This window comes from Rissa tridactyla, chromosome 2 (genome assembly GCF_028500815.1).
Source record: "Rissa tridactyla isolate bRisTri1 chromosome 2, bRisTri1.patW.cur.20221130, whole genome shotgun sequence".
In the NCBI taxonomy this organism is placed as follows: domain Eukaryota; kingdom Metazoa; phylum Chordata; class Aves; order Charadriiformes; family Laridae; genus Rissa; species Rissa tridactyla.
Window position 1 is genome coordinate 137,028,690 of NC_071467.1, and position 25,870 is coordinate 137,054,559.

Sequence of the window (25,870 nt, forward strand, 5' to 3'; positions counted from 1 at the left end):
CAGGATATAGTAAATGTTCCAAGCAAAATGCTTGCCAAATTTTCACACAACAGTTCTCTGTTCTGACAGTTTTTATTTAAAACTGCTCGTACACAAGCAAATAAAGGGAACACGATTTTTAGCTGCTATGCCTTTCAGTCTCTAGAGATCAGACTAGCTGGGAGTGGACAAGACATCCTCAAAGTGTGCTTACTGGTTTTGTAAGGTCTAACTGAAGATGCACTTAGCAGGGTTTGATGGCTCCAGCAGCATGAAAGGGAGAACCATTAGGAGGCTCACCAGCTATTTAGGTAGTGTCTGCCATTATTAAACCAGGGAAATATAAAATGGCACCAGACACTTCCTCAGACCTTTGCTAAAATGTGTGGGTTTGGTCCTGTACTTGAGTTTTGTCTCTATGGTAGAATTTCCCACACAGTTGCACAGTCTAACTATATGGGAGGGTTGGTCTTACAACTTCTACTGTAATGCCTCTGGCCTGCTTATTTCTACTCTATAGCATTCCTTGGGAACAGATATAAATTATAAACACATTCCGTTTGCTTTATCTCAAGCACTCTTACCTATGACAAATCAGTCCTGAAAGGATTCTCCTGGTTCTTGGAGCAGAAATCCACTTCTCTGAAAATCTGTTTCACTGATCAACAAATCCTGGCATGGACACATAGGAAAGGCACATCATTAACAGGCAAAAGGCACTGCCTGCTGCTAACTCCAGACACACATGTAGCACGCGTCTCTATAACCTACTCTTACAGTGAAGTTCTTTCCAAAATGCTCAGTGCTAACCCAGTGTCATCCCAACTGAAATAGCAACAATTAAATTTCTATTGCAAAGAAAGTATGAAAAAAGCTGAACGCTCTTCTAAAAAAAATAATGCGCCGTTCAGATAGGGAAAGGATCTCTGAATAGCTGAGAACTCTATCAAATCAACATCAGTTCTCATCAGACCACTCCAAGGTGCTTCTCTTTGCAATAACATAATGCATTTCAATTTCTGTCACTAGCAGTTTTCCATGCTTAGAAAAACAACGTTACATGATTATGTTCTATCCCTAAAGACAGTGATTTTCCCCTCTAGTTCTCCCAACTAAAAACTAGTAAAATTAAAACAAAGTGCTAAACAGAAAGTCAACAGCAAGGATGTAGCGAGTGGTGAGATTGCATCTAAAAACAACCCCTCGAAGTTAAAGACTTCTGAAAGTTAGGAATGAAAACTGAAGGTTAGAATGAAAGCATTTTTGAAATGTTATCTGTAATGACTATTGCAGTGTCCTACGGTACTGAATTATGAACCCGGTTCTTATATAATTCCCAACCTTAAAGCTGCATTATATATCTAAATACTCTTGTTCGTGTATGCAAGAGGTAAAATATTTTTTTTTTTTTAAATCCCTACAGTAGAATGACCTTCATGAAGGTAGCTCCCTCAGATGCTGAAAGGAAACAGGAACACCTCTATCTCTTTATTAAAATATGCAGATAAGTTCAGGTTTTTTTCCTCTGTTCTCCAGAAATACACTTTTTAATATATACTGTTATAGGATTACATACAAAAAAGTATATTTTATTTTACAATATGTAAATATGCTGCATTTATTAAAAGCAATCCTCACTAATTTTTCTTTCACTTGGAAAAATTAAAACATATTTTACAGCTAACTGTGCAATATTATTGTACCTAATATGATTTCAGTCGAGGGAAACCAATGAATACAAGTTTGGCGGAAAGGTTTTGAAAAATGTCTCCCCTAATTTTTAGTATAGTGTTTTGTTTACAATCAAGGAAAGTACTCTGGTTAGCTGAGAATGAAATCAAATCTCCTCTGTTCCTTCAGATAGGATAGCCCTGCTTGCAGTTTTCATTGAAACTGCCCAGAAATTTGAGTCCACTTTCATATATGATGAAATATTATATGTCTGGAAATCAATCCAACACAAAAAAAGCAATAATTGGCACCGAAAGCACAATCTGATCTTCCAGTCACACAAAAAAATTTTAAAGACTTTAACAATTCCTCGCAGGTCACCTGTGCAGTCAATCTGCTGTGGGATGCTTTGCACTTGGGCTGCGGTGGGTTTTAGCAGACTGTCATTTCTATCTGAGGTAAAAATTGTTGTCTTTTCTGAAACTCAGAGATAATTTTTTTGTTGGTTCACGTGTATGCACCAGTATTTGACTATAAAATAATATATTCTCATTGGCATAACAAAAAGAGGTCATGTGGAGTTAGCCAATTATCCATGTTAGCAAAGGAACTGGCATGCAAATTAGGGCAAGGAAATACATTTAGGCTTAAATCCCAGTTTTCCTGTGAGCCAGCCATCTTCATTTCTGCCAATTTGAGACAAAATACTCCAAAACTGGTTCATAATATGTGCTTTAGTCTGACCTCAATTATGAACATTTTATACCTGGCTAATTGTGGGGAAAGTTTGGACCAGAGCTACAGCTTTTTAAATTTTGCCCTTTGAGATCAATTTTTTGCATCATGGTGTGTGTGCCATCATATATTACTAAAGAGAGGTTATCCCTTTTTGCTGAAACACAGATTAGTTACCAAGAAGAGCCTTGCACTCTTAGAATTTTTCTCTGGAGAGTGGGAACCGAAGGTGGCCTTATTCATTCTCCTTAAACTGGCCCAAGTAGAGTACAGTCAGCATTAAAGTCTTACCACTTAGGAAGATCAGTAAACAAAATTTCCAATTTTTTGTGTGCTGATTAATGACAGAGCAAGCAGGAAGAATTGGCCATGTGCAACATTGAGCTCCGGAAGTTCACCAGACTCAAAGAAGGTGATGCCTTATCTCCGGTGAGCTTTCTAAGTGTCAGTTAATAAGTGCACAGAAGTTTGACACCATCAAACAGAGCCTCGGTAGTCAAGAGCTACCTACATGAAACATTCTCAGTACAGGGAAAGAGCATCAAATGACTTCTGCATTAGAAGACCCACAAATGTCAGAATTTATCACAGACCCATTACAGGAATGGATATTTTCAGTTTGCTGCTTATGGTCTTATGAACTTTTCCTACTATTATAATTTCTGTGGAAAAGTTTTACTCATCCATTAAACTAAATGAAAAGGGATAAAGTCCAAAAACAGTCTATGACAGTCTTTGTAAAATTAATAAGAAATTCCAGGAACCAAAACAAAATGATAAAAACAACCTAAGCAAAAAAATAATAAATTTAATCCAAGCTTTTGATCATTCTTCAGCCATCCCTCTTGGGACTGGGCTTTACCAACACATCTCTCCAGTAGTTACACTGCAAGGCAATAGAGCATTACATTTATGATGACAAAGTAAATTATTCAATAAAGAAATTCAGGTTTCAGTAATGTCTTTTTTCTACTTAAATTTATGCAGCAGTGAATATTTACACATTGCTATTTATCTGTCTAGTGAGCCTTTTTAGTATACGAGTGCCTCCTAATGAGTAAATAGCCAAAATCACACTAGGATGATGCTATATCCTTCCCTCTACTTTCTCTCAGTTGATTTAACCTTTTCTTCTTTTCCTTCTTTCTGTATCTACCTGACACTTCTTTTTCAAACTACCTTTCTAAATAAATTCACTTGTACATGCTTCTTACCCCCTTATTCTTAATTTTAGTTACTTTTTGGGGAACAGTAAAAAGTAAATCAGATATAAAAGGTTTCTTCCCTTTTGAAAACAGTCATATCTATGGTGGTCAAAATTTCCTATACTAACAGGCTTCTTAGAATAATTGTTGCTCTCTGCACAAACTAGACTTAATTTTTATACTGAAATAGCTGAAAATGTAACCAACAAACTGGAAGCCAGAAAGTAAAGATCACAGTGCCCAAGTTACCTGAATGGGTTATCTGAACAGTCTGGAAACTCCTCTAGCCAGTCACAGAAGACAATTAGCTATTTCCTCGCTCACCAATTTGAACATGCAGCAGCAGCACAGAATCCAGGCAGACTCTCAGGGTGTAAGTCATTGTGCTGAACTAATGGGAGAAAATATTTTTAAAATGATCAGTATGTCAGTCTTCCTAAGCATACCTTTTTTTTTTCTTTTTTTCAGAACAACTTCAACATCTGTCTTCACCTGGACTTGAATTTTAGGCAGATATGGAACTATTTAGTAAGAGGTATTTGCACCAGATGTAGTTGAAGGTTTTCCTGGGGCACTGGGATGGGTTCAGCTATTCTGAGGCTGCAACCTCCTAAAGTTACTGTGAGAGACCTAACCATGACAATTTAAAAATCAACTCAAACCTTTTATGGTATACTAAACATGAGTGAGCATATAGAAAGAATGAGTCCATCCTCAAATCCTGGTTTTCAGGGAATGACTGGACTAATTCATTCGGTTTCTGGTCTTCAGATATATCTTCATGTTCTTGAAGAAGCACGAAGGTACCCCCATACTTAAATCATACACATGAACCATATGCAGAGCTGGAAGTACTTCGAAATGGAGAAGGATCACTCTGAAACTAGTGACCGGTCTCTTTTATGGCAAGGTTTAAAACAATAATGCAAAGATCTGAAAATTTGATTGACAAAATCAGCTATTAACTATTTTCTTTATTTTGTTATTTTGTTTCAGAAAAAGAAAAATCTTTCACTTACCCCTCCTTAAATCCCAAGCTGCTGGTCCTTTTTTATTATTTAATGGCACCAAGAGGAAGGGAGCAGTGAAATCTCTATTTTTCATCTTTTTGCCATTAGTAAATGGAGCCACCTAAAATAAAAACATAAAGAAAATATAATTTCTTTTCATCTGAAAGTTTTTACTTAATATATGGCATAAATCTTATTTGGAAATCAAAGAATCACAAATCTTATTTCTTGTGATTTCTCTTTAATAAAAGTTTAGCTTTTCTTCCCAGTTTCTGCATTCAATAAAGAGATATTACATTGCTGGAGACAGTCTTAAAGGTCTTCTGGGTTCAGAAATGGCTTATTGCTAATGAAGTCTTATAATACAAGATAATAAACTTTTTTTTTTCAACTCTTACAGGGTTGTAAAGCAGACAAGTATATTCCTATTGAGACAGGTGATGACTAAAAAATTCAATCTCTAGATTTCTTGATTCTGTAACTAAGTTGAAGTCACAAAAAAAGTTATTTTAAAAATCACATCTCTTCTTTCAATGGGGTTGTCTTTAAAGATGGAATGGTGGTAATCTAGGTTGACATTTGTCCTCCAAAAAAAGGAGTTCGCTGTAGTAATCACTCCAAAAGAAATGTAATTTCTTTTACCATGAGTGACATACAGAATTTTATCTTGCCCTTGTTTTCTTCATAGGACATGAAAGACTGTTTTGCCTTTTTGAGTATCAAGGGATGTATGTAATCTGTGTATTCAATTTTTGTGTTGTTTTTGTTTTTCCTGAAACACGTCTTGCCTGCCAAGATCAGATGATCTTTTTCTGATTCTGAGATCTTAAGGAAATATTCAGAACAAAGTAACTCCCTTCAGTTCCTTCCTCCTCTTCTTCCACTTCAATATTTTAGAAAGAATAAAGAAATCAAACCACAGTCATGCTGTTACTGTTTATTAAGTAATTTCTTAACCTGCAAAAAGCAAGAAATTCACTGGCTTAAAATAATCAGAGTCCCTGTCTATACCTCTGTGTTACCCTGTCCTCTCTCTCCTGTATACTCTGTGAAGAGAAGAGGAAAGTGGAAGAGGTGGCAGAGCAGCAAGTTTCTCCTCTCTCCCCAATTCCTGCTCCTGGGGAAAACCAAATTGCGTTGTCAGCAGATGTGTGCTTATATGCTCCTCCTGCAGCCAATATATATTTGCTTAGAAGAATAGGCTGGACACAGCTCACTATAATTTTCATCTTCAGTCTCACAGAATTTTTTTCTGATTGGGGATTCTGCAGGTGTGACACCAGCAATCATGTTAATGTTTCATGAGACAGTAGACATCTCCCAGTGCTTCTGGAAGGTCATATATGTTTTGCTGCAGACTGCGAAACTGAGCCATGTTTTTTAAGAAATTATTTTCCATAATTATTGAAATGGGATTTTTTTTTTTTTAACTAAGCAATAAAGCAAAATGCAAACTCGGGGGGGGGGAGGGGCGGGGGGAGCACTTTGATCCTCTTGGAAGCAATTTTTATTAAAAGATAGGTGAAGGTGAGGATTTCTAGAGCAGCAGAAGCAAATGGAAATGATTTTAGGCTTAATTTCAAAAGTGGGAGAGAGACCCTCGTGGGACATAGAGGTACAAAATTTCAACCCCACGGTATTCCATGACAGCATTCAGGCAGTCCACCCAGGAGAAACGTCTTTGTAACCCCACCCAAATAAAGGATCACTTATTACAAAAAGACAATAAATGCAGAGGTTCATTTTTTAAAGTTAGTATCATTTGTTCTCCCATCACTGAAATTAAAGGCGCATTTGAAGCAAACATAAGGGTAACTTTTGTTCGAGATACACAATCTGAACTTGAACTTTAACGTGCTAATTTCCCCTTGAAGAAAGTGCAGTCTGGAAATATCAGAGATGATACTAGAATCTACTGCAAATTAGAAATCTTGGTATTTTAGAGACAGAAAGTCTTTGAATATCTGACTGGGTAACAAATTTTAGCATTGATTTACTATTTGAAAGTAAAACTTTTAACTGCCTTAGTTTTATATAAGCAGCCACACATTCCAAAACTCACATTTTTGCATCAAGACAAACCTAAGGCTTTTTGAAGTTTAAATCATAAAAATAAATAAACAAGTTATTCCGGAAAAATTTGGAGTTGGTAGCAGAGGTTCTGACTCCAGGTGTTTCCCTGTCTTGGAGTTCTGACTTGGATCCCAAGCTTTCCTACCCAAGTTATACATCCAAAGCACTGGAAAAAGAAGTCTGCAAGTTATATCTGTCTCAGGGAAACTTTTTAATTTTGCATAGTTGAAAAATACTCCACCACACTCTGAAACAACTACTTATTTTCACACACACAAACTTCTCAGATATTCATCATCCTCTCAAAATGACTGTTGCTTGAAAACAAATACTCAGACACTCACATCTTTAGACTATGATGTGAAGAAATAACCCGTGAAGATGGTAGTCGTCTTCTAGTCATTAGATCACATGATTAAGCACAGCTAAAACTTTTACCTCTGATCCAACTTCAGGCTTTGTCTAACTCAAAAATTTAAAGTTATACTATCCTTCAGGTAGCGGCATTCAACCTTTGCTCCAAAATGAAAATAAGCTCTGCTTTGTAAATTTGCCCTTGTATTATTTAAAAATATTGTAAGTGCACTTACAATTTTTTGTTTTATTTTTTTGAGATAAACAACATGCTATGCATATCAAAGATATCATTAATACAGGTGAAAGGGAATGCAGCTAATGGATAACTAGGGTTTCTGACTTTCACCCATATTAGGAGACCCAGACAAAGTCCTCCTTTTTGAAATATTAAATTATTTCTACAAAGCAAATAAAAGAAAATTATTCCAGGTGTTCCAGACACGCAGTGTTTAGGGTCATCTTGGTAATGCGAGAAAAGCAGATATTTGAACATGGATTTCTGAGATCTGACATCAGCTGACAACTACTGTATAATTGTGACATCAGTTTCTATTCTTCTCCCACTATTCACTAAAAATGTTATCTTGGCACTGAACAGACTCCTCCAAATCTTTTAGTGGTATTACTACATTCAATTAAAAGTATTGATTTTTACAAATAAATAATAGTTGAAGGAAGATTGTTCACCAGAAGTGTCCCAGTCACGTTCAATTCTGAGTTGATGTTGATGGGTTTGTACAGTTCGAAATGTTTAAATCTGTCTAGCTTAGCATAAACAGTTTGCTATGTACATTTTCAAGCATGTGTCAAAAGCGATGACAGTTATTTAAATACGCTATCAGAAGATGTTGTAAGTTGTTATAGCAAGCAGTATATACTGAAAAGGCAGTATGGCTACTTGGCTTTATAAAACAACTATCCCTTATAAATTCCAAGCATCGTATATGGATGACAAAATTTAAATCTTTAGTGGAAAGCATTATGCCAAAACAACCTTCCAAGCCAAAAATCGAAGAAGTTGACAAAGCATTCATATCTCCCAAATTAGTTTTCAAGGGCTACAAATAGGTGTATTAGAAACCAACTAGAACCATCAGAAGACCCAACTCAACAAGGCCAAGTGCGGGGTCCTGCACCTGGGTTGGAGCAACCCCTGGTATCAAGACAGGCTGGGGGATGAAAGGGTTGAGAATAAGTCTGCTGAAAAGCTTGGGGGTGCTGGTGGATGAAAAGACTAGATACAAGGACGAAATTTTTTACAATGAAGGTGGTGAAACACTGGCACAGGTTGCCCAGAGAGGTGGTAGATGCCCCATCCCTGGAAATATTTGTGGTCAGGTTGGATGGGGCTCTGAGCAACCTGATTTAGTTGAAGGAGGATAGACTAGCTGAGCTTTAAAGGTCCTTTCCAACCCAAACTGTTCTATGATTCTATGATTCTAAGAAGAACTTGTAAGAAAAACTTTTGCTTATTGATTCTTAGTTCTGTATTAATAAATTATCCAACAAAAGATTTCATTCCATCTACGGTATTATTCTAACTTATAAACAAGTTAAGGGGTTTACAGCCTACGAAATAAATGTCTTATTTCTGAAACTTTCATTGTTTTCATTTGCCATTTTATATGAATTTACATCCCAAAATGCATTTTCTGTTTAAAAGGAAAGCCCTTTGCTTTACAATGTTAGGTGGTAAAAACAGGGTAAAAACCAAATGAGACAGTGTGGAGAGATGGGACATATTTATTTATTTTTGTAGGTCTGTGTGTGAATGCTTAGTCCTGCGCTGCTGCTTCTACAACTCTAAAAGAGCAAAAAGAACTTTTAGAGAGGTAAAAGCATTAATACTTATACCACTAAACTAATCATGGATGTGCTTTAGGATCACTTTCTATGACTCTCTTACCAGGGAATGGCCTAGCCGGCTATTTTTTTATTTCTTGGGTTTTATTGTTATAGCATTAATTAAATTGTGGTGAGACATCATGAACACCACAATGCTTTAAACTTCGGGTATGTGCTATTGAGTAACTGCTCATGACAAAGAAATAAGGCATAAACTCACAGAATTAGTCTCCACGTAAATTAGTCATACAGCTTATCCAAAAGGCTTCCTTATTGACACATTCCATACTCTGCGGGGAAGCAGGTACCTGACGCAGTTTAGGCTTTTTAAACATTTTATTATGATGTTACTGTTAATTTAGACACTCTCCTTATTGATTGGCAGCATTGCTTGTGATGGAGAGTGTAAATTCTTCTCTGTTAGATCCTGGGAAAATTCCATTTACCTCAGCAGAGCAGCACAGAACATTCACACAGCTACATGGTACCTGGCAGAGCTCAGCTAGCAGGTCCGGAGGAAAATCACTACTTGGAGGGATATTTCCTTATCTACCAATATGTAGCAAGAGACCAGCATTTCAAACATATGTTCATGATATAATATACTTTCAGTAGGTAAAAAGACAAATACATTCTAGGTATGTAGTTTACTCAGAAAGGACTATTCACTTATAATAATTAGCTTCACTAGTGACATTTTAATAATTTCATTTTTTAATGCAAATATTTGTCTAATAGATATGAAAGGTATTTATTTTCTCTTCAGTTGGCTTTCTTTCCTAGGATTAGTATAACATGACAGATGGCTGATGTCATCTTTACTTGGAAGAACTCAGCTGGCAATAATAGCATGGTACATTTCTGGGGATTTGCGGTACTGTATGTCATGAAGTGGTTTTCAACCAAAAAGAGTCCAAAAGGGAATTCCCAGAAGTAAATATCTGCCTATGATATCCTGCTGCGTCTTGTTGATGCATCACAAACAGAAGGAAGCATAGAGTCTTTATAAAACTCCATAAATATTTACAATGTTGTTGAAAATACATTGGAAATGCTACAGATTGCGAATGGTATGGACCCCCTTGGCACTGTATCTTTAATTTTGCTGTTGAGTGAGAATAACAAAAACTGGTGCTTTATATATATCAAAATCTGTTATGTATATATTTGAAGTTCAGTGATTTTTGTCACATTTGGCATTTGTGTGTAATAGAGTGAAAGCATTAATATTATTAGAATGTAGACACCCTGGTTGATTGTTTTTCATTTTACTAATGATTACTGTGATGAGCAGACTAATGTCAGGGTCGGAGGGTTAAAGTTAATGAGAGCTTTCCGTTGTGCTATTGATTAATGGTGGATACCGTAACAAGAGATTTTCAGATTCCTCCCACATAAAAAAAGTGAAGGTAAAAATGGACTGATGCCAATTTAAGCACTTTTACTTTGACTACCTACCAAAATATTTCTAAACCTTCTGTCATAATTAAATCTAGGCCTGACAAAAACTGTGAGAAAGTATACAAAAATAAATAGATTGTGTCGGATGCTTGTAATGATATAAATTAAAGCTTGCTTTATGAGTCTACACTTTCTCCATCTGCACTAGGCTAAACTGTAGTAGATTTTGTATTCTTCCACCTAAATGCATGTTGAAGAGTAGCCTTTTCTATAGGTAGATAAAAAGAGAGATTGTAGCATGTGTGTTTAAATATTAGAAAAAGGATTCCTGCAATATCTGATTTAAGATTATTGTTTAAATATTTTGACTCTAGTTGATATTTGTCCCCTTTTAATCTAAGAACAGGCTTTACTAACTGGATTCCAAAGACAGAGGGCATTCACTAACTTCTATAAAGATCTAACTCTTCCTGAAGAAAATAGATATAAATGCAAGAAAGCAGACCAATATCCATACCAAACTGAGCAAATATTTTTGATAATTATTTTCCACTTCAATGTTTCTTCTTACTCTCCACCACAACGAGAACGAAAAGTGAGTCTGGGAGATGTTGAAAAAAATGCATCTTAAAACCCAAAAAGACTAACGCTCCCAAACCACGCCCCCAAAACCCCCTAACTTTACTTTCAAAAGTTTCATCACGCCCATCAAATTTCTACTAAGAGTTTTTTGAAATATATGTTTTTTGAGCAAAGAATATTATAACAGGTAGAGTATGAGAGGACTTAATGACTTAAAACAAATGTCTTTGCCTGTCAGATTAGCCTATCTTTATATATCTAAGAAACGCACAAATAAAATATAAGCGTGACATTTATATGAATATTTTTATTCCTTTTCCATTTTTTATTAGGATATAAAATTAAATGGCTGCATGTGCCATGGTTAGGAGAAGTTATATCTTGATCCATCACCTGAACGTTATCGCCAATGAATGATAATTGACCCATGGTACCTATTAGTACCACTGTAGGCTTTGCCCATTATACGAACAAATTTGAAACAGGCTGGCCTTATAATGGGCAGCATAAAGCTGTCATGTTCCACTGTAGTTAAGTTGATGGTGCACTGAAAAGACCATCACACCCTGCAACGTGGAAAATAGTAGGCTGGTAGGATTTTTAATGTTTTTCTTTTGTGCTACAGTGTATTTCTTTCCTAAGTATGATTAAATAATCATAAGAACTCCTCTAAGGGCTAATCTGCGTTATTTCCCAGATTTTCACCTTGGGGACATATTGTCCCTTGTCACCGAAACCTCAGGGACAGAAGGGTACGCCACAGGGTGGCACAGCAGGAAGCTGAGATACTGATGAAACAGTGTTCAGTTAATGAAGGCATGGCCCATGGCCTCTGCTGGTATGCCATATGTTTGAAGAAATGCTAATGACTACAATTCAAATACCTTTTTCATCTTAACTATATGTAAATGTGTTTATAAATGCTCTCTTATAAATATACTATCACATTTTTAAAAGCTAAGTGCTAATGTTGCTTTCAACATCTATAATACACAATAATTAAAACTTTAGCAATTCTGCTTAATTATACCTTATGGGAAACTGTACAGTAATTTATAGATATTAAGCAGAAAAACAAAGATCAACAGAAATAAAGCAGCAGTGGAAGAACTGAATAATAAATCACTTAGATCATTAATTTACAAAAACAAAATCATTGTGAAAAGACAACTTAGGGCCCAATTCTCAAACAGCTGAGATCTGCATGGGGAAGATCAGTTAGAAAACTTGAAGCATTCCACTAAAACACTCCTCCGGCAAGCTGAACTAATTGTGACTTTTTTAAACTGTCAGTTCATTTAACAAATGCAAGCAACAGAACTACAGAATTAAGAGCAAAAATGGGGGTGTGGGAGTGGATTTTAATTCATCAGTGTCTCTTTTTGCTTTACCTTTGTGAAAACCCTGTAACACTGCAGGTGATCATTAGCCACAAATGGCATTTTGCAGTGAATCATCTCCTCCACAAGTGGCCAAAACGTCGTCTCCATTGCAACAGCAGAAGTGCTCTTCAGGAAGAGCAGTTGGTGACCAGGTTAGACTACATGGGACACTACTATTTTTGCTGCAAGACAGGACACCCTGTTGCAGTCATAACTATTCCAAAGAAACTCCCTGAAGATCCAGGTTAAAGGGTGGTGGTATTGCTAACACTTGAATCTACTACTGGCTCTCTTTTTTTCTTAACGTAAGTTAAAGACCTGACCCACCCATGTGCAAATTCTGCCTAATACCTGCTACAGAATTTAAATAAACTTAAAATGAAGAAGGGAGCACTATTTTAAAATCTCCGAGAAAGTCTACTTACATGGCCTCTCACCAGGCAAACCCACGAAACTCAACCAGCAACTAACTCCATTTTCAACCAAAAATACAGTTCAAGCAACAAGGAAACCAAACTATAAACTGTAACAGCTGCCTGACAGATCATGAGGACACTCTGAGTATTAAGGCAGAACATCTGTATCAAGCTGGTTTTACTCATTGCTTTTTTTCTCTTTCACCTTAAGAATTAGGATGGAAGGAATTATATGAACGAGATTTACTTGTCCAGTTTCAGCCAGAACTGTCCTATACGAGTGCTGTACCACCAGCGGAAGACTTTTTCTGCTTCCCTCTCACCAAAAAGGGTCAAAAGTTTGACCTTAAGGATTGAAGAGGAGAACGGAAAAACTATACTATTTTGTGATCATCTTACTTACAAATTAGGCAACCGTTTGAAAAAATGATTTCTGAGTATCTATATATTATGGAGCACTCCATGGGAACTCAAAGCAGGCTTGTGAGTGTCTGGTTTACATAGCGAAACATTGGAACCTATTTTACAGTCAAGGCACTGGATGCCTTAAGTTCTATTAAAGAGAATTTGAAAGCATGTTGTACAGAGGAGGATACCTTGAAGGTAAAAAAAAAAAAAAAAAAAAAGAAATCACAACATTTCAATATCTTGGTGGAAGGTTCTTTAGTCTGAGTAAACAACCCCTTTATCAACTCTGCCATTTCTCCAAGGTGAATTTATCTTCGGCTGCCTCAGCCAAAGGCAGCTTTTTGCCCTAAGTGCCCTCTTCAGCCAGGCAAGACTGTCAGTCAGAGTCAAGAATTTGGCCCTACACATTTGACACATAGGCTCTGAATGTCTCATTTTTTAACCATTAACACTGAGTGGTCTGTTGAGGTGTCATTCTCTTCTGGAAGTCTGGTGAGGCATGGTCCTTTTGTTGGCCCTTCATACAGAAGAAAATTTCACACTCTGGCTGTACGTTATTTTTTTATTGATAAAAATGTAAAATATGGAGGACAGGGTAATGGACTATAGCTTCAACTTAGCAAGTCAGCTCCAGTTTGGAGAGTAGAGAATTATTTTGGCACTTGGCACTTGCTTAGTGACCTCTGTGAACAATATCAGTAAAATTATTTCAGGTACTTTCCATTACCACAGTTAACGAAATTCAGCCCTCTAAAAAGCAAAAGGCATTCCTTTATTCCTATTTCACACTCAAGGATGTAAGGCAGAAGAGACAAATGTTTGCATTTCTAAAAAAGAGAGGTGGCCAACCCAGTGATTTTGACAAGAATCAGAAAACTTTACATAGCCGACCCTCAGGTTCAGACCCAGTAGATGCTTAAACAATAAAAATGGGATTTATGTAGAATTTACCTGCTTCAGTGCAAAACTATTAATCTGGAAGCTTCCATTCAGTCCTGAAGAACATCAAACTGTTCTGTCTTTTCCTATATTACTGCTTGTGGTTTATCTATTTGTTTGTTTGTTTATTTTTAATTCTCTAAATTAAAAGTTCATAAGTGCTCTGGGGAATGATTTAACAAGTCTAATATGTGCTAGCTGGTTCAATCTAATTCAAAGTAAGGGTAAACAGAAAGGGTTTTATTTTTGTAACATAACCAGGTGAATATATAATTTGCGTAGGCTACAGGAATGCAGAAAAGGTGTGGAAGTGACAGGGAAAGATTTCTGGATTTCAGTTCCCATCAGCATGATTATCTCTCTCTTCCACAAAAGACAGAAAGAGTTTTGAGGGAAAAGACAAGACACCAGATCTTCCCCTTTACAAGCCACTGCTCAGCTACAGAGTTAAGCCTCCTCTTCCCTTTCTTTCACGCTCAGCAAATCTTAAATTGTCTTGTGCTCAGCATTTGAGCTCTATGAGGAGCATTTGAAAGTTGTCTCAAGAAGGAAGTGGTTACAGTACCCATCTAGCACCTAAGTGAGGGGATCTTGGAAGTCCTCAGGCATGCCTCCTGTTCACAATTCAATTAGCAGCTATTCACTTGAGAATTACATGCACACAGGGCAATGCTGCTCTTCACCCTCTTGTTGCATTTTAACAGGCGTAAGTGAACACACATGAGGTAACACAAAATAGGCCTTACCTTATCTAAAAGATACAATTTTGAGTCTCAGAAGAACACAGCAGACATGGTCTCCTGAAGCTTTGTAAAGCTTGGAGACATTGTGTTGTCCATTCATTAATTCTGCAGCTGCATGTAGCCTCACGCTTGACAGATTTTATTTCACTTTCTCAGGTTTCTGATTTCCCCAGTACCCTGGGGAAGGAGCCTGGCTGCTTAACCAGTGATTCTGCCATCGGGAGGCATATATGGCTTCACACAATACTAGATGTCACCAGTGGGTAAAAAGGCAAAATAGTATCCCAAACCCTCAGTCTTATGCTTCTCAAGATACTTCAGTAATTTCCTTATGGTTATTTGTAGAGAGGGGGAAACTTTGAAAAGCTGTACTCCTTGGAAAACAGCTGCTACAACAGGGCGATCCTTGGGATGCCTGTAGGATCTTCAATCAAACATCTGGATATTAATAAGCAAGTCCTTTACAATTGCTTGTTTCAGAAAAGTAGAGCATTCACTGGAGTGTTGTTTATTACTCTCTCGCTCTAGGTAAAAAAATTGATTATGTGTCATTTCTCCCTTCCCTCATCACTCACAGGCCATGTCTTCAGGCCTTCTTCCATGGTGTATCTTGAGCTTTCAGTGCTCTTTGGACCTGTACGTATGCCTGCTTTTTTTCATCACTACCACGCTTCAGAAACCTAATGAAGTCTTCCTTTTGAGGGATGATGGCTAATAAAGCTAAAGTTTGAAGACCAAATCAGATGGGCAATATGACCACTGGAAAAGAAAACTGGACAAAAATCCACTGAATTGGTGGGAGCTTTTCAATTTGATCAATGTGATTAAAGTTATAAGCAGACTTACAACTTTGCACAATCAGTGCACCTAGACCAACTGGAATTTCATAGAAAATTTGTGCCTTTCAGAAAAAAAATTGACTAAATAGAATGAAAATAAAATTTCAAGTTTCTTACACAACAATTTTTTGGGGAATAAAAGCATTTAAAGGTCAATAGAAATAATATGGAAGTGTTTCAAACAGACTTCAGTTCTCAAGCATGGATTATATCATAGTTAACCGTGAACCGCAAAATGAAAAATAATTTTGAAACAAACAGCAACATTATACTCCAATAAATGTGCAGAATGCTGTGAGCCTATTGAAATGCTTTGTTTCAAATGAGAAAACACCTTTCAAGCAAATTTAATCAAAATTGATACTTTCCTTTAAAAAGTTCAATTTTGTCAAAACGCTGTTTCCTGACAGCTGCAGCTATAACTTATATTTAGAAGCTTCCAAAACATTTTAATTTTGAGGTTATTATACAGATCCTTCCAGTGCTAGAAGAGAATATTGTGAACACTGAAGGCTTAGAATAGCCTTTTCAAAGCAGGATCAAAAGCTTTAAAATGTTGCACAGGGATATAGCTGGGAAATTATTTCATGAAACAAAAAACATTCGAAAAATGTTTGGAAAACATTGCTTTCCCTAAATCTACACAAAGAACTGAAGTCTCAAGCATTTGCTAAGGAAAAATACCATATCATATCCTCCTCATTATTGAGTTGTGATGTATTTTGTCTATTTACTCACACATAGCATATAAGACATGAACTCTGGGGCAGAGGTGAGCAGACTTCAGTAAGGGAGGCTGGTGCCTGCTGAATACCCTTTGTTTACACCAGAAGAGCTGCCAAAAGAGGAAAGAACATAAAATTAGATGATAGCAAAGGCAATCCTGAAAATGAGGAATAAATAAGGATGTCTTTCTCTCTCTCTTATTTATTTATTTATTTATTTACGTGTTTATTTTTAATGTAGAAGACACTTAATCTGTTTTTAAAGGCATTTTCATGCCACCGTTCCTTGGAATCTTAGAACACACAGTACCTAGCATTGCTAAGCCATAGTTCATTCCACTAGAGGTACCCAGAAGCTAATTAGCTCCTGAGAACTTGCTATAATTTTAAGGGTTATGCACAAGATGTTAACTAATCACACAGCTCCCAGATATTTGTAACATGCAGTGTGACTCTGAGGTTGCATTTAAATGAGAGACAGGCATGACTACTGATGTGTTGTTTGTTAGTGCTGCACAGCAAGCAAAATGCTACATTACACAGTGCCAAATTCACAATACTTCATCGGCTATGCTTCAGAGATAACAGAAAGCATACAACACTTAATCAGTGTTCAGTGTTCCACAGGCTATATTAAATAATAATAATAATAATAAACTGAGAAGTACTTCAGGAAAAAATAGACGACAAAATTAATTACAAATTGCAAATATGATGCAAATGAATGCAAACAAGAAAAACAAAATGTGCATTTTTGTACCAAACATGGACCCAATTTGGAAAATCCGGGCTCACTGGGAAATGAGAGCTCACAGGTCAGGCCTTATATTATCTACACTGACTCAAAACCATAAAAATTTGAGGATGTACAAATATGAAATGTAAAACTCATGTCCTTGTTTACATGATTTTGGTTGGTAAAGACACTCAGAACATATTGTCAATTTAGAACTGTTACTTTTTAATAAATACTGAAATAAAAACTGCTGTGGACAAGTAGTAGACTTTCCACCTGTTTTCAGAAATGGGTGTACAAAGAAAATATGGCTTATTGAATTTGAAAACAATAATGTTGACTTCTTAATGCTGTTGAGTGTTTCCTCCCTTCTGTGAACAGAAGTAAAAACAACCAGATAGTCATTTTATGACAAATCCTCACTTTCAAAAGTTGTAATTTAATGCAATCTTTCAGTCGATAGCCAAATGTGAATATACATGTTTTCTATTGTATAGATAAAATATCTATCTATATAAAGGCAACAAAAAACCAAAAAGAATTAGAAGATAATAGTAAACCATTCCTGCAAGAGTTAACATTTATCCCTTGTCATTCATAACTTGAACAAAATTACGATAGGTAAGTATGATAGATAACTGTTACCTCTAAACTTCTGACATGTGAATTATTTAATTAATTGTTCCTATTTTATGCTACAACACTCAGTGTATTTCAGTAGGTCCATACATATTTCAATAGGTGCATCTTTTACATTTAGGGCTATGTCATCTCCAGACTAAATTAGAGAGTAGATAATTAATATTTAAGTTCTGTTAAAGCATCTTGACACGTGTTGGCTTAACCACTGCCCTTTATTCAAGACAGCCACATGAAACATCTATTTGTAAATTTCCACTTAATTTTAAAGCAAATAAAACACTAATAAAACTTCATAGTGCAAATAAATGGCAAAAAAATAGAAGAAACTAGTGTTTTAGCAACCCAGAGAAAGACTATATCTATGCACATTGCAGAATTTATTCCCTTCTGATCAGACTGTTGAGGGGAAAAAGAAGAAACCTCAGATGAACTAGAAGAAAATCTACAGAGATTTATTTTCAGGGCATATCCAACAACTAACAATGTGGATTTCCAGTTTAAGCTCGGTGGAAGAAAAAATGGCAAAAAACATTCCAGGAAGCTGTGGTATTTGCCATAGAAATTGAAGCTTGCCTTAAAGCAAGAAGCAGCTGTTACTGAGAAATATGGAAATAATTTACCATAAGAGGCAAATGCACGAAGAAAAGAGATTCTAATCTGGTTCATGATATTATAGAACTATTTTTAAAATACGTCAGAGAAACCAAAAGAAATGAGCAAAAATGCAAGGTGTCAGAGATAAATGCTGACACTATGGGGAAAAACCATTAAAAAATCAATTGGTTAAGTAGAAGGCCAGAGTGGAGGATCTCAGGTGTTCAACGAAACTTGCCCTCCAGCTCAGAGGGAGTCTGGTTTAAAGTAGAGAAAAGAGGGTTGCAGACCTGAAGGATTAAAAAAGATGTTTACACTCAAAGATAAAACTACAGATCAGAAATGCTGATGAGCCTAAAAAGTCCGGGATCAAACCCAGGATCTCATAATTAACTATTCCTATTTAGGAATTGTGCCTACTTAACCCAGATTTCTAATCTGGGTGAAAAGTGGACTAGAGAAGCTCAGGTAGCCAAAATTAAAAGGATGAACTGATCAGTGGCTTGCATTTCATTATGGCCAAGAACTGTATCCTATCCCAGGAAAGGAAAAGGACTTTAACTTTCAGTGTCTCAGACACCAGACAAAAAAAAAAAATCCACAGAAATAAAGTCTTATTCAATGGCAATTTTTTTTGCCAGCTCTAGTACTCAGTTTGAAGAAGTCATTTTCGGGAATAATTAACTTTAAACCCGCCTCTCCCCAAAACAGAGATTTTCAGTATGTTATTTAGAGTCCACAGGCCAAATCGTCTATCAATTAACTCTGACTTCAGAGAATCAGCAAAAATGCAGCTGCAAAGCATAGAACTTTGCTAGGATGAAAATTTCTTTCCAACTATGTAGTTTTGAAAGAGCCTAGCCTTTTAAGGTCACATTTTGGAGAAAAGACAATGATGAATTTTGCATTTCTACTACCAACCAGTCTAAGCTACTCTAATGCTTAAGTACTTGCTAAAACTCACATAACTGAGAGTTAAACACAGTTTAATAATTTCATGAATACAGGCCTATATATACACAACAGTTCTTTATGCTTTTTTAGCTGAGATGACTTCGCAATCCATTTTCTAGTTTATATACGTGAGAAGCCATTAAGTTCAAGAAAAAACCTCAGCTTTACTTGCTTAAAAATTCCCTAACTAATCCTATAATATTTGCTTCCACACAACTTTGCCCTGACTTCTTTTCAGAAATCTAATCTAGGTCACCACATCATGTCAGAGCCTTCCTGTATCATACATAATCTGCCTGAAAACTTTTGGTTTCTGATGTCTTCAGTGCTGGATTATGTCCTTTTATTTGTGCATTCCTTTTGATCATTTCATCTCTGTTCTTTGTATACATAAAAATAACAGCTGATGCGCATATGAATTTGAATGCCATACTAAAATAAGTATAGAAGATGGAGTAAAACAGAGATTAAAAATGCATGTGCAAGAGATGAGATTGGAAAGGTTCAGCGGGACGGTTCTGTCTGTAAAAGAAGCTCAGAATTTTGGATGGTTACCTAAATTTTATTCTGAAAACATCCAAATCTCATTTTCAGAAAAAGCTCATGCTCAGTGAGACCCTTAATGGGATTATCACTTCCTAAATCTCTCAAAAATTTTGGAGCTGAGTTGAAATTAAACTGTGGGTTACAGTACAAATGTGTAATTTTCATTTTGGATGTCTACAGTAATTTAACTAAGTGATCATACTAACTTCTCTCTCAAAGGCTTAGCTGACATCTTACAGTGTAAACTTTATGTCCACTGAAAAATTCCCTTAACATAGCTTTGGGAGAGAAAGCTTAAAATGGCAAACAACCAGTGCAACTGACTGGCAAAAGGATATCCATATTTGTTAGATTGCTGAAAAGTGTGGTAGGGACTAATAGGGAACATCAAGAAAAACATATGACGAGATTGAGTGACATTCCACATTTGGGTGGCTAAAGAGCAAAGCTGTAAGAAAAACAGAGTGATTGCCTGGAGTGCAAAGATCCTGTCAACATGAAAACAAGTTAAACAAACAATTTTACTCTTTTAATTCATACTGAAGACTGTGTCACCAGATGTAACTGAACTCTTTAAAATCAAATCAATCAATTTCTCTAGCACTTTGTGGAAGAGCAAGAAGCAGAAAATAGAAACTCGACAGCCCGATTTACCTTTGCCCTGATGTTAACTTGTCAACATTTATAAGCCCAGAAGGATAAATCAGACACTATATAAATTATTCTTAACAGCAGTGACAGCTGCTGTCCTTTTCTCTCAATGCATGCAAAACTCACTGGCTTGGTTTCATTATTATTATTATTACTACTACTACTACTATTACTTTTTAAATGGCTCCTTAGCATCATCTTCAAGAGACAGATAAAACTGCTGTAAATCCAAACGAAAAACAACTAATCCTTTGAAGTGTTGGGGCTGGTTTCATTCCACCACCAGCAGGTAAACAACCACCTTGTTACTGGTAAAGATGGCTTTGAATAGAAGCACAAGCTCTGCTGGTGTTCAAACCTTCCCAGAACTGCGATTACAGCTAAACAGAAATGACAACCAGTGCACTGAAATGACACTACAAGCCTTCTGGACCATGGGAACCTCAAAAGAACCTCAAAAACAATGGTAAACCACTCCACCATTCAGGGCAGGAGTCATGCTGCTGACAGTCATTCTGCTTCAGAAGTGATGCCCTTCCCAGGCACCGCTCATTGGAAGAGACACGAAACAAATCAAACTCTCCTTTTTTGCCTTTCCAGAACTCAGCAAACACTGAACCACAAATGTAAGAAGTTCCCTTATTTTGATAAAACAAAATCCTTCAGTAACTTTTGATGAATTCTGACGTGTTGAAAGGTCAAGAGTTAACTGGAGGAACCCGCAAACACAGCTTGCCTCGCTGCAGTATGGATGAAAGATGGAGCTGGGACTGTTATTGTCTTACAAGTCTTTCAGTGTTTTTGGCTGAGTGGGCTGAAGCCTGAAAAGAGAGGGAATCTATCAATTCCCAAAGCAGGCTGGGGCCTTTCAGTTCTTTCAGGGCCTTTCAGGTCCTCTGGGAGCTCAGTAAAACCTTCAGTGGTTGAAACCCAGAGCATTTGCTTCATTTCTCTTCCTGCAGACGGCAGCTGCGTGTCTTAAGTCTTTGGGTGCTTCAGACCGACTTGTGGATCTGTTTTCATTTTGGTGAGCCGTTGCTGTTGTCCAAGCACTCGGGGGAATAAAAGGTTTACAGTTTGGTCAGTGGTATATGTAAAGAGGTCTTTTTTTGAGCCTCAGAAAAAGCATAGTGAATTAGATTATTATGTCTTTAGAGGTGAAAAGAGCTTAAGCAATTGAAGGAGAGAGAGTGCCTAGGCATGTTAAAGAGCAGTACCACTCCAAGCAAGACCAGCATTTTACAATGTCTGAACAATTTGTTGAGGAGGCTGGTAAGAAGTGTGAAAAGAGACAAATTTGGAAGGATAATTAACAAGGATCAAGATGAAATACTAGCTGCCAAACTGCAGAAAGTATTTTAAACTAGTGTTAGCAGATGCTTCAAATATTACTCAGAACAGACAAAAGGAAAATGCGTGTGTGTGTGTGTGTGTGTGTGGAAAGGACCTTAACCCATGGGACTAAGAAAGGGATTGAGTGATAGGGTATATAAAATACACTGATTATTGATGCAGTTCTTTTGCTTTTCTCTTTGCAGAAGACAGTAATGAAAGCTGTATGCGTAGTCTGCAGGTAAAAGGTTAGGTAATTATCCAAACATACCTGAATGCTAGTCTGGAAAATGTTCTGGTTGTCTCATCTAGGATTTGTCAGCTGGTTCTTCAGCACAAGGACAAGGCATTTCCTTAGTGGCAGTTAGTTTTTTAGTGACTGTTTCCACCTCTACTCCCTGTACCTCCCAATTAAATCCCAGGCTGTGCTAATAAAATGGAGGTAAAACAGAACAGCAGTCCTTCAGTAGCCAGAAATAATATATTTTCCTTTATCTACACATAGTGAATGGGGAAAAGTAAAAGATAAATGCTTTTGCTTCCACATGTGTATCATATTGTTCTCATTGCATGGGCCAAACAGAAGACTGTGTGACCTGTCGCACAGCAGGGATGGGGCAAACTGGGTGATCTGAGGCCATACACAGCGGATAGCTTTGCTGTCTGGAGCTGCTGGTACTTCAGTCTCCCACTCCAACTCACCATCGTCTGTAATTCACATGTAATGTTGTAGTCTCCTACATTCCTCCAGAGGTAAGAGGTTATCTGAAAGTGTATTTGGCAGCAATTAACAAATATGAACATCAGCATTCTGAATGGCCACAATATTCTGCAGAGTAACAATGGCAACTTGTTTTATTGCTTACTTTCGAACAATCAAAAACAATCCAGTAATAAGTATTTGCCAGAACACAAAAGAAAACAAATACACACAAATTCTTACCGCGGGATTGAGCAACTGAAAAGATGCAAACATATGTGATTCATTTTTCAGGTTGAAACACTTATTTATGATGTCTGGTATAATTAAGATTGTGAAAACTTAAAGGTCTTTTATACACTTTACACATTTTCAGCTAATCAGAACTGTTTCTTTATTGGCTGTTTTATGAGAATGCTGAATAGCAGTCCCTTCTTTGTAGGTTTTTTTCCTACAGCAACTACTGAAATCTTCATTTACACTGCACAAATTATCCTTAGCAGCAGGTAGGAAGCAATCAGCAAGGTGTAGCTGGCAATAGGTCTATTTTCATTACAAGATGGAGAGAGCCAGGGGACATGACATTTGTCCAACATAGTCAGGGAGGGCTCTATTAGGAAAATCGACTCTGGAGAATTGTAGTCTTGCTGAGGAGACTTTGAAAAAGGGAATGTGGGAAAGACTGGTTATTTTCAGTGGGTTTTTTGTGTGGTGTTTTTTTTTTGGTTTTTTGTTTTTTTTTTTTCCTTTCTTTTTCTCATTAGGGTAATGAAAAGACAGAAGTAAGAAATAATTTAAATCCTTTAAAAACTTCCTACAATGCTATAAAATGCATATAATTCTTCTGCTCTTGAGTACTCCGAGCATTTCAGAGTGCATCTCTGTGAAATGATTTCACGGCAACTCATTAGTGAAACTATCAGTAACAAACTTGGAGGAGGAAAGCATGAGGATTTGGGGGATAAAAGAGAATCACAGCTAGTGGAATTATATCACTGGATACATTTTTTAAGAAATAGTAGAATAAAACAGGGGCAGGGGTGAAATGGACAAACTTATATCTACCTAACTTCAGATACCAAATTGAGATACACAAATTCAGAAAACAAATGTCCCAGAGTGTCCCTTGAAGATGATTTCAGTCCCCCAAAGTTCTTAATTGCCTTTTGAAGGTGACGGTCTCTACTCTTGGACTACAATGGCAGGATTTTCCCCCATTATATCTTATTATTTCTTGTTTCAGTTTTCCTTTGAGTAATCACACTGGTGCCTCCCTTCACTAAGCAGGAATGTTGTATGCTTTCACGTATTTACTGAATGTCTCAGAAGGATATATTTTTTTTCTAGAACTGTAAATACAAAGAATTCCTTTAAGCAAATGAATGCCCAGCAGGCTGTATTTTGTTTCCTTTTTAAATAATATATTTAGTTGCTACTGGCCTTGGAACTAAACTTCCTACTTTACCATGAAGTAGGAATAAAAGTATCTTGCTAAGTTTCAAAGTAATAACTCATTTTTTCATTCTTAGACAAGCAAAATTCCTAATATAGTAAACATGGTAAACTCAGACTTGAATATAGGCTACAGTCTCTAGCTAAAGTTATTAAATACACAGACATCTTGAGAAATTCTTATATATGTATATCTTAAATGTAATCCTCTTAAGAACATTAATATTTACATATGTTTACCTGAATAAAATCCCTAGAATATGGGTAAATAGATGCCTTTTTCAGAGATGGGGAAATGAAACATCAGATTGCCTGCTCAAGAAGTCTGTAGCACAGCAGAATATTGAACCCTTCTCTTCTGAGTCCTAGGTTAGCATTTGAACTACAGGAGGAGTACGCCACCACCTTCAGTGGATTATACCTTCAATTGAAAATTGTAAGGAAAACATACTAGTCCTCATCTCTTCACACACCTTCCACCTCTCTCAGAACCTGAGCAAGAGGATGCCGTCAGGCTTCTCAAGGAAATTCTGTCTTGTGGCCTTTCTGTGAGCTATGGAATCCCAAGTCTTTTCCAGGTTTCTGACAGTTAATGCATATATATGAAGAAAACGAACATTGGGTGGACAAGCTAAACTGCAGAAAAAAGCACTTTTCTAAGCATTTATATTTTGTTTTAAAGTCTACAGGCTAGAAAATGTAACGGTTAGGTCTCAGACAATTGCATAAAATATTAACATCACTCAGAAAAGCTCAAACCTGGTACTTTTCCCGATAAAAAGCATAATACGGCTATATGTTCAGTAGAGTAAGAGACATGGAGAAGAGCTGCAAAGCCAGGGTGGGGGAAGGAGGGAAGGAAAAAATATGGAATAGAACTGATACCATTCTTACCTTCATGGAAATTCTCCAAGTTGAGGTGACCACCCTGAAGCGTTGGCTTGGCCCTGAAATGCGGGTTCACTCCTGATTTTAGAAAAAGAGTATTCTCTGATCAACCTTTTGTGTGTGTTTGGTATTGGCAGAGGGCACTTGATTACACTTTCAAGCTCCCTCAAATGCCATCTAACACCAAACGCATGTTGCAGAAATTCATGCTGTGCAATACTGGACAATTAAAACTCAAAAAATGAAACAGGTCTCAGACACACTGCCTCTATGTGAATTCTGAACAGCAAAGAGAAGTCAAGTTCTAGTTTCACCTTTTTTTAATTGATCCCTTTATCCTTATATTTTCCTTTAATTATCCTTTACCACAATTAGTCTTACCGCCTAAAGCTTCACATGGTTTTCTTAGGAACAATCAGGTATCACCCACCTCACTTTGCAAAGAAGATCAAACAAGAATGGTGCATAATTACTACCCCTTGATCCTCAATCTGCTCATATCTCCAGACTACACTAACTCTTTATGGCTCTGTGGAGATACTTCAGCAGTAGGAGATTATTACAGGATAAAGCTTCTTGCCATAGCTATACACCACAAGATTCCTTCACGTGTTCCCATAAATATAGTTGATATTTCACAGGCTAAATTTATCAAATCTAGAGCGCCCAGTCAAAAACCTTGAAAATAAAGGAATTGAACATGCTTATTTCAAAACTAAGTGGGTTTTTAAATTGCTGCAGCCATAGATAAAGATTATGTGTAGGGAACTTCAGCAGATTCATTCACTGAAGCATGTTTGCTCTGTTCAAGGATGTCCAGCCCAATCTCAAATACTCATTAATACAAAGTATGTGTTATCTTATGTGCTCTCTTCATCACGTGAAACAAGCAAAAATAGTGAGAACAACAGTATAAGTCAAAAAAGTTTTTGAGCTGAACACTGAACTTTCCAGTTAATGATTTTCTTGTAGCACTGTATTAACGTAATTGTATAAAATGAACCAATGGCAGAAAACATAACTACAGCTAAACCTGCTAACATTCATTTCTATTTAATTCCCAGG

At 36.7% G+C, this 25,870-nt stretch overlaps 1 long non-coding RNA gene across 1 annotated transcript; it reads right to left on the bottom strand.

Annotated features, from left to right (window-relative positions):
* Window positions 1-91: 91 nt before the first annotated feature.
* On the bottom strand, window positions 92-24,425 carry LOC128905774 (uncharacterized). The gene is made up of 6 exons (XR_008464981.1): window positions 24,158-24,425; window positions 22,037-22,530; window positions 16,324-16,420; window positions 4,610-4,721; window positions 3,840-3,981; window positions 92-651 (listed from the first exon to the last, which is right to left on the bottom strand). It is a non-coding gene; the product is annotated as an uncharacterized LOC128905774 (long non-coding RNA).
* Window positions 24,426-25,870: the final 1,445 nt, after the last annotated feature.